Below are 11,726 nucleotides of genomic sequence, written 5' to 3' on the forward strand. Positions count from 1 at the left end.
AATTTTTCATACGAACAATAGAAAATATAGAAATTAGATTTAAAGTATTAGAATAAATATCAACAATTTAAAAAAAAGTTGCCAATACAACGAAATCAATCACAATTTATTAATGATAGAAATCTATCATTAATATATCATATTGCAAATATTGGTCAATCACTGACAAAGTTTGTCACTGATAGATCAAAAGATTTTATTAATGATAGAATTCTATTGTTGGTACGAAATAAATATTGATAGACTACGTTATATTTTCTATATTCTTTAAAATGTGGTTGTACAATTAATTATTATTTTTAAGATTATTATTCTATTATAGTGTGTTTATTACTATTAGTAGATAAATTTAGTGAAAGAGCCTACTAAATATATTATATTAATGATTAAATAAATAGTAATTAATAATTTTTATAGATAATTTTCCTTTATGTGAGTTGGGGGAATTAAATCTTTAATTTTAAGGTTGATAATACATGTTTTATATACGTGAGTTGAGTTAGGATCATTTTTTCTCGGTATAATACTACCTAATTTTCTAATAAAATTAACATCACGTTAATATAGTTTAATATATTATATTTATTAAATGACTATTGTATAAATTATCTATTAATTATTCCAAATTGCCAACCAAATGCATAGGATGATTTTACTACTAACTTAGCTGTTATTTTTAGTATTATTTCAATTTTATATATATATATATATATATATATATATATAAAGAGTATAAAGTTGATTATTATCACTCGTAGTTGCCCATCAGTTGTTATCATTAATAGCTACTATAAGTTGTTATCATTGATACCTATACTTAAATATCCACATACAACCACCATTTTAGACGCTTCTTTTTTAAATTCTTGAATTAAAAGCTATCACTTGTAGCTTTCAACTTGAGAAATGACTGCTTTGCAAACTTATTCCAGAAGTTCTCACGTCAAAAGTTATCATAATAGCTGCTATGAGTGAATATCACTAATAACTGCTATCAGTTTCTGTCACTTTCTATCAGTAATATCTACTATGAGTGATAACGTTCTATTTGCTACCCTATTATGAGTGCTTCTTTTTTATTTTCTCAAATTGAAAATTATCATTGATAGCAGCGATTAGTGATAACCATTAATAACTATTGTAACTTACTATCATTGATAGAGGCTATTAGTGGTCACTAAAAGATAGACATGACATTTTATACAACTTTACCAATCGACTAGCTAACATTATCTATTTTTACAAATATTTTATTCATGTGCTGCATTTTATTTTATTTCTAAAATTTTTTTATTTGTTATTATTTCATTATTATAAAGATTTATTCGGTATTCGTAGTTGAAATGTAAGATAGGAATTAGTAAATTAAAAAAAAAAAAAAACATGATTATTATTTTACTTTTGATTGATTTATTCACATAAAATTCTTAGTTTAAGATAAAAGAAGTGATCGATAAACTGAAAATATGAAAATATATTAAACGTTTGAAGAAATTAAATAAATAATTAAAAACTACCATATAATAATAAAGTTTTAGTTAGGAGGGTAAAAAGTGTATTGTCATGTTTGATAACTACAATGCATAAAAGGACTGCTTAGTTGTCAAACTTCAAGTCATTATTATTTGTGAAGAATGGTTAAGTAGAGCTATGAAATTGAGGCAAAATAATGACCAAGTCAATTTGAATAAGTAATAAGTTGCACCTCTATTAAATAGGAAATTCTTTAAAATTTGTGTGGTTTCAACTCTCTCTATGCTTATTTTTCTAATAAGACTCTTATTTAGATGTAAAAGAGCACGTTTTCTTTTCTTTTCTTTTTTTTTTTCTCTTTTTGAAAAGGTATTTTAAACCTATACTAACTAGTCAAAGAGAAAAAAAAAAAGTCATAATGATATGTTTGCATGATACTTAGTCATGACAACTAAATAATGCCACTATAAAACAAAGATAAAGTATTGTAAGGATTTGGTGTCGCATATGGTAATTATAAGTCAATGCATTGAAACACGTGATTCGACGTTAAAGAATTGTAACTCTACTTGATATTTTTCTTTTTTTTTTTTTTTTCTTTTTCTTAGAGTTAAAAGAATCCATACAATTTTGTAGGTATGTTATTTATCACCCAATCAAAATGACTTTTTTTTTTTCTTTTTGACAACAACCAAATGGAAACTTTAAAATGAAAACTATAATGAAATTTTTCACAAAAGGTGAGGGAGGGTGAAAAAGATTTTTGCGATATTCAAGCGTAACGGTCAAATTCAGCTACTTGTGTTACGGTCACTGATCGGCCAGGTTGTGCTGCCTGCGGTCATTTTCGGATGTCACATAAGATTCTTTTTCTTTTTTCTTTTTTGTAATGCAAAGTGCAAAGGAAGGAAGGATTGTCTTTTTCTTTGGTTCCAACTCGTAATAACATTTTATCTTTTATCTCTCTTATGTTCTCAAGTCAAAATGCATATACATTATCAACAACAAGTTAATTCAATAACATCTATATATACTTACGATTATAAGTTAACAAACCCTTTCATTTTCTATGTATTCAATGAATGAAAATGTTGAAAATAATATATTTGTAGTCCTTAAATTTAAGTTTGCTTTCAATTTTGTATTTTCATTTCATACTATTACAATTATATCGATAAGGCTTTAGGTCTTTTTCAATTTGATAGTTTCAAGATTTAAACTTTCAATCTTCGTTTTTCAATAAATACTCCCTTTTAGTTTTTGGTGTTAACTTTAAATTTAATTTTAATGGTAATGGAAAAAATAGTGAAAGTTAAATAATTATTGAAAGTCATTTTGAATACGGTAAAATAAACCAAAATATTTAGAAATATAGTAAAATGTTAAAGTCTATCAGTGATAGACATTGACGATAGACATATATCATCTATCTCTAATAGGCACCGATGAACAATGATAGATGTCTATTAGTGTATATCACTAATAAACTCTAGTGTTTTTCGATATTTGTAAATATTTTCAGGACAATAACTTTTTTAATTATAAATATAATTTTATAATTATTTTAAATTAATCAATGGGGAATAATTGTAAATGGAAAAAATGTTGAAAAAATTTACAAAATATAACAAAGTTTCAAATTCTGCCAATGACACACTGATAAACTTTTATCGATGTCTATCAAGATCACTAATTGGCACTGATAGAAGTCTGTCGGTATCTATTAGTGATAGATCTAAAGTTTTACTATATTTTTTAAAATATTTTAGTTCATTTGGCTATATTTGAAAATGTCAATTAAAGGACTTTATGATTGATATTCATGTCATGTTTATGATCTTTATGATATTGCTACATGTTATGGATTGTGGTATTCTGTTAAACGACCATTAGGGTTGTACCTACATGTACGATGTCCCTGGGGATCACCACTTTTTCATAGATTTATGACTGTGTGCGTTCGATGGGACACCAGTCTGTCAATACATGTTTACGAGTGGTCTGACGGGATCACATACAGTCGGATATTATTTGTGTTTCTTCAGGTTTGCCGACTTATGAATGTATTCCTTCGGGATCACTAGATTGTGTGTGTTTTCATCGGGCAAACGATAGTTTTGGGTACCTCCTCACAACTGATCCTAGCGAGACTAGTAATCGGTCCCTTATTGAGTATATGTTTATACTCCCTCTTTTCTATATTTAATATTTCATGCAAAGGTAGAGGAAAGCTTCCGAATGACAAGAAGGGTCCGTGACTTTCCTTTTTATTATTTTATTGAAATTTATCAGAACTCGTTAACTACTTTATGTTATTTTCTTTAAAATTTAGATAGGGTCCAAACTAGGACTATGTTTACCTGACATTCTTCTTGTTTTACCAATATAATTTATGAACGAGTATTTGAATTTATTTATTTAAGGATTTAATTTTACTCTTTTTCTTTTAAATGCAAAAATTATTATTTATTTTAATGGTAATGACCTCAATTTAGTATAAGGAATTGGGTTGTTACAATATTTATGTCCATTTGATAAAACCATGGTCAGTAAGTTAATCATTCACAGGTTTGTTTATAACCTCAACTGGGTCAAAAATCGTTTTACCCCCAAAACTACATCTTGCTCCTTAAGTTCCACTGATCCACTATTGAATAATTGGTTAAGATATAACATAATGAAAGGGTGGGGCCCCTTGTTCAAGAGTTGGATTCAGTCCTTAAGGGAACAACATATCTACTAACTCTACTGTGAGTAGGAGCGAGTTCCGTCTTACACCCTATGTCCCTAGTTATCCACTCGGTCTTACCCTCTAAAATAGGAGACCCAGTGTTGATGAGTTGCCATCACCTATGCAAATAAGGATAACCTCGTGTAAACAGAAATGCCTACACTTTAAAGAGTTACCTAGCTCATCAATAATTGAAATATTCAATTTTGAAGAGTAAATGGTGTTATAACATACAAGTGACTATTTCATGGTTTCATCTTATGTAAACTCTTTACATAGAATGCCCCCATTTTCAAGTCTCTACATGAACGATTTGGGATCACATCCTTTGTACTAATTACAAAGCGAACCACATCCATGGTGTTCCTAGAATAAGGCTTCCAACCTTATTCATATACTATGATTCATGTTTATGTCTCTACATAAAGTTCAAGTTTACTAAAGATAGCCTTGGGACCTTAGTTTATTGAATTCAAGATTATAACATAAATTTTACTAACAAATTCTCAATAACAACTTTATTGAATAAATTATGATTTTAAATTACAAACTATGAGTTTGATGACATAAATTCCAACACCATTGAAGTAATTTCTTCATGTTCTTTTTATCAAATTAACGAGCATATCATTAAAACAAAATAATATATAATAATTTGTTAAAGTAAACTATCTTGCTTCCCTACCTGAAAGAAGGATTTATTGTCGCTTCAAGAAACAACTATTTAAATTTTTCCTGCATTATGAAAAAGAGCTTTGCTAGAGTATGAGCTTTTCTTACCTGTGAATAAGCTGTGAGGATGAACGAAACCACTGGAGTTCCCCTGTGCATGTTACAATTGGCAAGGATTAGAGAATTGTTTGAGTTATTTTTGGAGATAAAATTGGTTTCCATTACATTGTAGACAGAAAAGTGGAGGATTTCAAACCTTTATTTTGCAGAGAAATCGGTGAAAAATAAAGAGACATAGTAGTACTACTACATTTTTATGGGTTTGTGAACGACGTCATTGGCTACTAGTCTTGCAAGGATTTCGGCTCTGTGGATGTATTTTTCTGGATCAATGGAGATAAAGAAGACAGATCGGTTTCTGAGAGAATTTAAGGATTTGATGGATTTTTTGAAGTTTTATGTTCTGTTTATTGGGAAAAATAAAAGAATTAATTTGAAGTTTGTTTGGGAAGCATGATTCCATTATGGTGTATTTTGTGTTTCCAAAATGATTGTATTTGTAGCGCCCCAAAATTTGAGGAATTAAATTTTATTATCTTAAGAGTAAATTTGAAATTTTGGGTGTTATTTTAAATGTGGAAGTACCTTACCTTATGGAGAATTGACCCTATTGGATAATTGAAAAAATACCTAATTGTTCTAATGTTTGGAATTGATGATTGTTTTGGTTGGCCTTAGATTTTATGTGTTGGGAACTTAATTAATGAAGTTTAAGGATCAAATAATTGTGTTATGAAGGTAATATAATTAGTTAATATTTTTGAAAGGGTAAAGGTGATGTGATTTGGAGAGAGGAGAGTATTTGAATTTAAAGGAAGATTTGATTGGCTTAAATGAAAAAAGAGAATGAGTGGTTGTTATTTTGAGTTAATTAGGGAAAAAGACAAAAGAAGATAATAATTATTATATTATTATTTTTTTATTATTAAAAAGGGCATTGGAAAGCGTGGAACACTATTCATCTTCCTCAATTAAACCCTAATCACAAATCCCTCAAACCCTAGCCGCCGCCGCTGCCTTCCTCCAACCGTCGCCGTCGAGCGTCCGTCGCAGGTCAACCCGAGCCGATAGCCACCCTTCCAGTCGCGTCGGAGAGTCGTTTGAGCCGTCCGAATTGCCGTACGTCGAGCGTCAGCCGCAAGCAACCCGCGCTCGCATCTTCCCCGCCGTAGTTCGCCCCGTTCCGTCGTCGACCATCGACTAGCGCCGCATCGTCGAAAGTTCGAGCCCCATGTCTCAGCCGTCGCCCGAACCCGAAACTGACCCGCGCGTTGTGTCGCTTCACCACGTGAAGTCGGTCGACCCGCGTCCCTGCCAACGACCCGACCCGCGCCCGCTCGCACAACCTGTGTCACGCCCGCGCCCGCCCGCTTCAGCCGCTTCGTGTAGCCGCTCGACTCGTGCCGCAAGCCATGCCTGCGTCCGTATTCGTGAGCCGCCAGTTGATTTTTTGCCTCTCCAACCGAGCCAACTGAGCCGCCAAGCTCCCTATTAGCCTTGTTTTGACCCACATTTTTCGGTAAGCCTCGGTAGGTTGATTTTGCTTTTAACCTATCCAACTAAGGTTATTTTGACCCTAATTAAATTGGTTGTTGGATTAAATTGACTTAGTTAATTGGAAGCCGAGCTGAGGATTCATCCAACTAAGTCCAAGCCATGTCCGACCTTGATCTTGGGTAAGTCGCTTCAAGTGAGTTTTGGACCAATTTTCTTTTAGGGTTAAATTATTAAATTGTGGGTTCCTGATCTTTTAGGACTTTCGCTGCTTGGGGAGCGTGTTGTTACTGCTAGAATTTGTTGAGTAATCTCCAGGTAAGAGATTCTCCTACTAGCCCTTCGATTATAGTAAAGAGACCGCATGTGAATTTATGGTTACTTAAGAATGGTAGCTAAGCACCTAACTCAAGGTTGTGGAGAGAGAAAGATTGATATTGACATTGTGCCTACTGATCTACTCTGTGGTTGGCGTGAATAGTATGTCGATACTACCGTCTTCGTTTTAACGACATAGTCGTAGTTGAGAATGACTGGTATGATATGTTAGGGTTGGTACGTTCTAGTTTGATATGTTATAGCATGGTTTGATATGTTATAGCATGAATTGATGTAATTATGACATGTATGATAAGTTATAATGTGATTGATAAGGCGTTGTGTGCATGCAATGTGTAGGGTCTAGGTTAGCTTCTTATTAGAGTTGTACCCACATGGATGTCCTTCGGGATCACCACTATTATGACACAGACATGATGGAGGGACCCGACAGGGTCGCTCACACTTATGACTACGTAGTCTGACGGGATTACTAGTCTGACATTGACATTGACATAGACATGATGTGAGTAATCCGACGGGACCGCTCACAGCCCGAGCGTCTTAGGTGTTCCCTTGGGAATTACCAAAGACTAACATGTTCCTACGAGGACGCAGATTGCACGTCTTCGGGGACGTACCAGTTCAGGGGTACCACTTTTCAGGACTCTAATAGGAAGATAACAGACACCTAGTGGGACTAGTAGTGGGTCCCTTATTGAGTATTTTATACTCACTCTTTCCATTTCATGTTTTTCAGGTAAAGGTAGAGGTAAGGGTAAGGGCAAGCTAGCAAGCGACCAGAAGTGACCGTGGCGAGCCATAGGGATCTCTGCTTCCACTTTACACCCCAGTTTAAACTTTTAGTATTTGAATTTTTATTATTCTTTATTTATTATTTCGTTTCTTTAAAAGTAGATAGGGCCCGAGTAGGATTTTAATATTTGTCTACATTTCGCACATTACCCTGATTTGGTTTTTAAATAATTAAAATTTTGAGGTTGTCCGTTTTAACGAAACTTTATAACTTTGTTTATGTCACATTACATTTTGTAATGGCTTCGACTTAGTATAAGGAGTTGGGCCGTTACAGTATTATGAATCGATTTTCTACTAGAGTATGGGCATTTAAGACCTTTTGTAACAATTTTTTTATTTTTTCTTTTTGCCATTTTGACAATTTAAATAAATTTTTGTCTTTTATCCAAAGTAAACACTAAACTTTATTATTGTAACGACCCAACTATAGGGACTAAGCTGAGGTCACTATGTAGTACTAAGACTCGACAGTAAAACACACAAGCTCATAAAAGATCGGTTACGATTCATTAAAAACGTTTAAAATATCACAAAAGCAGTTTCGGACCCTATTTTAAATCACATTCACGAGAGTTCCAAAATACAGTGCTCAAATCATCAAACACACAACCACAAACCAAGTATTCTAACCATGACTCAACCTGACAATGAAAATAACAAGTAACAAAATACATCAGCGGAAGCATAAAGAAAACCAGATGCGTCCATATGGCCTTGACGCATTCTTCTTGCCCCTCGTCGGTCTGTCCCTCGCTGTACCCCTACCTGAAAAGTTAAAGAGAAAAATGTTAGGTTTTATGTCTTAAAACTCGTAGATAGTAAATATAATCAATTAACTGTCATTAATAAAGTGTTTTATTATTATAATTTCAATAAGTGTTATTGATTATATTATTAGTTTTGTCTTAATAACCTAAATCCAATAAACTAACATCCTAAGCTGTTTGATGAGTCTTGAACAGTATGTAAAGACATACGGGGATCAATGTTCAAGATCAGCTTAAAGGGTCTATAGTATAGGGTTAAAGTTGGGTACCTTATCCTGTTAACACTATGGATACGACTCACTTTGTATTCGATACAAACACATTGATCCAATGTGTTCATGTATGCGACATGCAAGTGAGGGTATCCTATGCAATGAGTTTGCATAAGACTGGACAACGAAATAGTAATCACTAGATGTAACTCCGTTAACTAGTTGGATTTCTATTTCATTAGGATGACCTAGGTGACTTAGTCTTAATCCTTAGTGTATTATGAACTTATGTTTGCGAGGGATTGTCCTTTGATTTGTACGGGTGAGAGTGGCCAAATTGCCGACTCAATATGCTTATCATTTTGGGGACAAGACCAAGTGGGGAGCTGGGAACATAATCACACAAGATAGAATTCACTCCTTCCCACCTTTAGTGTAAATAGATAAGTGTTTCCTTAAATGGTGTCTCCGGGACTTGAGCAAAGGGCCCTACCCTCTCTATGGCACGAGAGGGGTCTTTGTTTAGTGGTTAGGCCATAAACAGGTTGTTCATTAGAAAAGCATTGGTATTTAAGGACTAGAGGTAACCCAGGGGTAAAACGGTAATTTGACCCAACTGGTGGTACAAACACTTGTGAAGGACTAACTTACTGGTATTGGTCTATATCCGTGGACACAGAAATATATCTATAGTGAGAAGAGTTCAGCTGTGAGTCTTTAGTGAAGTGTACACATAGTTAACGAATATTGATTAATGTAGTTAATGAGTTTAGCTAATTAATCTCATATCGTTGTAGCTTCTGATCTGTAGGTCCATTAGGTCCCCTTCCTAGCTCATAAAGAGTAATGAGATTTATTTATATTGGTTGTAATTTGAAATGTTCAAATTTAATTTGGGAATTAATATAATGTATATTGATACTTATAATATAAAGTTTATTAGACTTTATTATATAAATTTAATTTTGGATATGATTCAAAATTAAATTACGAGGGAATAAAATATTTGAATAAGTTCAAATATTAGTTTAATTTGAATTAGATTCATATTAAAACTATAAGTTAAAATTTTATGTGTATATGATACATATTAAAACTATAGGTTATGAGAGAAATTTATCTTTGAATATGATTCAAATTATGGATTAAATTAAATATAAGATATTTAATTTAGAAATTAATTAATTGGAGAATTAATTAATAGTTTAGTTTAATTTGATTTAATTAAATTTGATTTAATTAAATTAATTAAATTAAAACTATAGGTTATGCGAGAGATATTCATTTAGATATGATTGAAATGAAAATATTAATTAAATATGATTTAATTAATTATTAAATTAATTAATTATTTAATTAAATTAATTAATTAGTTTAATATATATATATATTAACTTAATAATTATTATTAAGTTAATAGGGAACGTGGGTGGTTTTCCTACGTTCCCACTTATTATCTCCAACTTCTCACTTCTTTCGTCTGAAGAAGTGAGAATACTTTGTGTAACAATGAGTGAGTTCTGCGAAAAAGTTCGGCGAAAAATTTTGCTCACCCATTTCTCTCTGACCAAAAATATTCTTTCTGAAAAATTTTTGTTCATTCCCTTATTCCAATTTTTGGTTCCCACAAACCATCTCTTGAAGAGAATAGGAATTTTTCCAAGTGGTGGTGCCCAAATTGGTGATTGGTAGATTTAGAGTCGTCAAGGAGCGTAAGTTTTCTTCTCTATATTTTTTATTCAAAGCATGTTTAACCATAAAAAATTGTTTTTGTAATTTTTGCCAATGTATTGGTAATTTTAAGGTTCTAATTAAAATTGGGTTTCTATAATTTTCCGCTGTAAAGGGTTTTCATACCTTCAATTGGTATTAGAATCATCTCAATTTTAATTAAGAATTTTAAAAATTTGCATTGATTTTTACATATGGTGCTGGTTCAGCGGTTTTGGGTTGGTTCTTCATATTTTGGGCCGGTTCAAGCATTTTTAGCCGGTTTGGAGCGATTTTTGACATGTTCAAGGTGTTGGGCCCGGTTTGAAGCTTTTTGAAGGTTTTGAGGCCGGTTTTGAAGCTTTGAAAGCACTTTTAGGATATTTTAAGGCTTTATTATTATAATTATTGCTTTATTTTATCCTAGGGGCCAATTTTACAGGTTCAATTGTTATTTAAATGCTTTATGGATGTCATTTAAATAAATCCCACCTTAGGTTAAGCATGTTCATGCATTTTTATATATTATAAATGTTATAATGTATGGTTTTAATGCATGATTGTGAATTTCATGAGTAATTTAAAATATGTTGATTTTTTAAATATATGAAATTGAATAAGCATGATGCATGACATTACTTAGTTAAATATAATTTGTTATATTTAAATTGATGTCTTGTGTATGCTTGATTGATTTTCATATTTTATTTAATATAATTGTTATATTAATAAAGATGAAAATTAATTTGCATTGTGCATATTACATCCATAGTTTAATATAATTGTTATATTAATATAATTATGCATGTAATATGGTTTTATTTAATAATAATTTGATTTTAATTATTTAAACCATAGTATGCATGACTATAGGGCTAATTAACTAATTTTATAATAGTTATAAAATTTGATTATTAGAAATTGTCAACCTATAATAAAGAGTTGCATGCAAATATAGGATCTTAGGATTAAATTTGATTTAATTTTAAATTGTTTAAAATTAAATAGACCTAAGATCACATTAATTCTAATAGGATTAGAATTAAGTCTTATTTTTAGTTTAATGAAACTAAATAGCACAAATAGGATTTAAGGTTACAAGGGAACTCCACCGGTAAAGTTCTGTCTAAGGCTGGGGGTACTTAAGTTGACGGTTTACGGAACACCTCCTACCTGGGAACTAACCCGGAACCGGCGTTGAATTAACCTTATTCTTATTAGCATAAGATGTCACTAGGTAAATTAAATGGTTTAATACACCTAAAAACTTGTGTAAAGTTTTATTATAATTGTTATAACAAGAATAGACTTAGTTAGATTCATTTAGCCGGAATTTAGCTAAGTGCAACTAAATCCTAAATTAATAGAACATTTTAGTGGGAGAAAAATGGTATATATGATATATCAATTTTTTGCTCTCACGTCCCTAAGAGTTCACACGTGAGATCCATACTCGGCTTCGTGTCGCCC

The sequence above is a fragment of the Cucumis melo genome, chromosome 8 (genome assembly GCF_025177605.1).
Source record: "Cucumis melo cultivar AY chromosome 8, USDA_Cmelo_AY_1.0, whole genome shotgun sequence".
NCBI lineage: Eukaryota > Viridiplantae > Streptophyta > Magnoliopsida > Cucurbitales > Cucurbitaceae > Cucumis > Cucumis melo.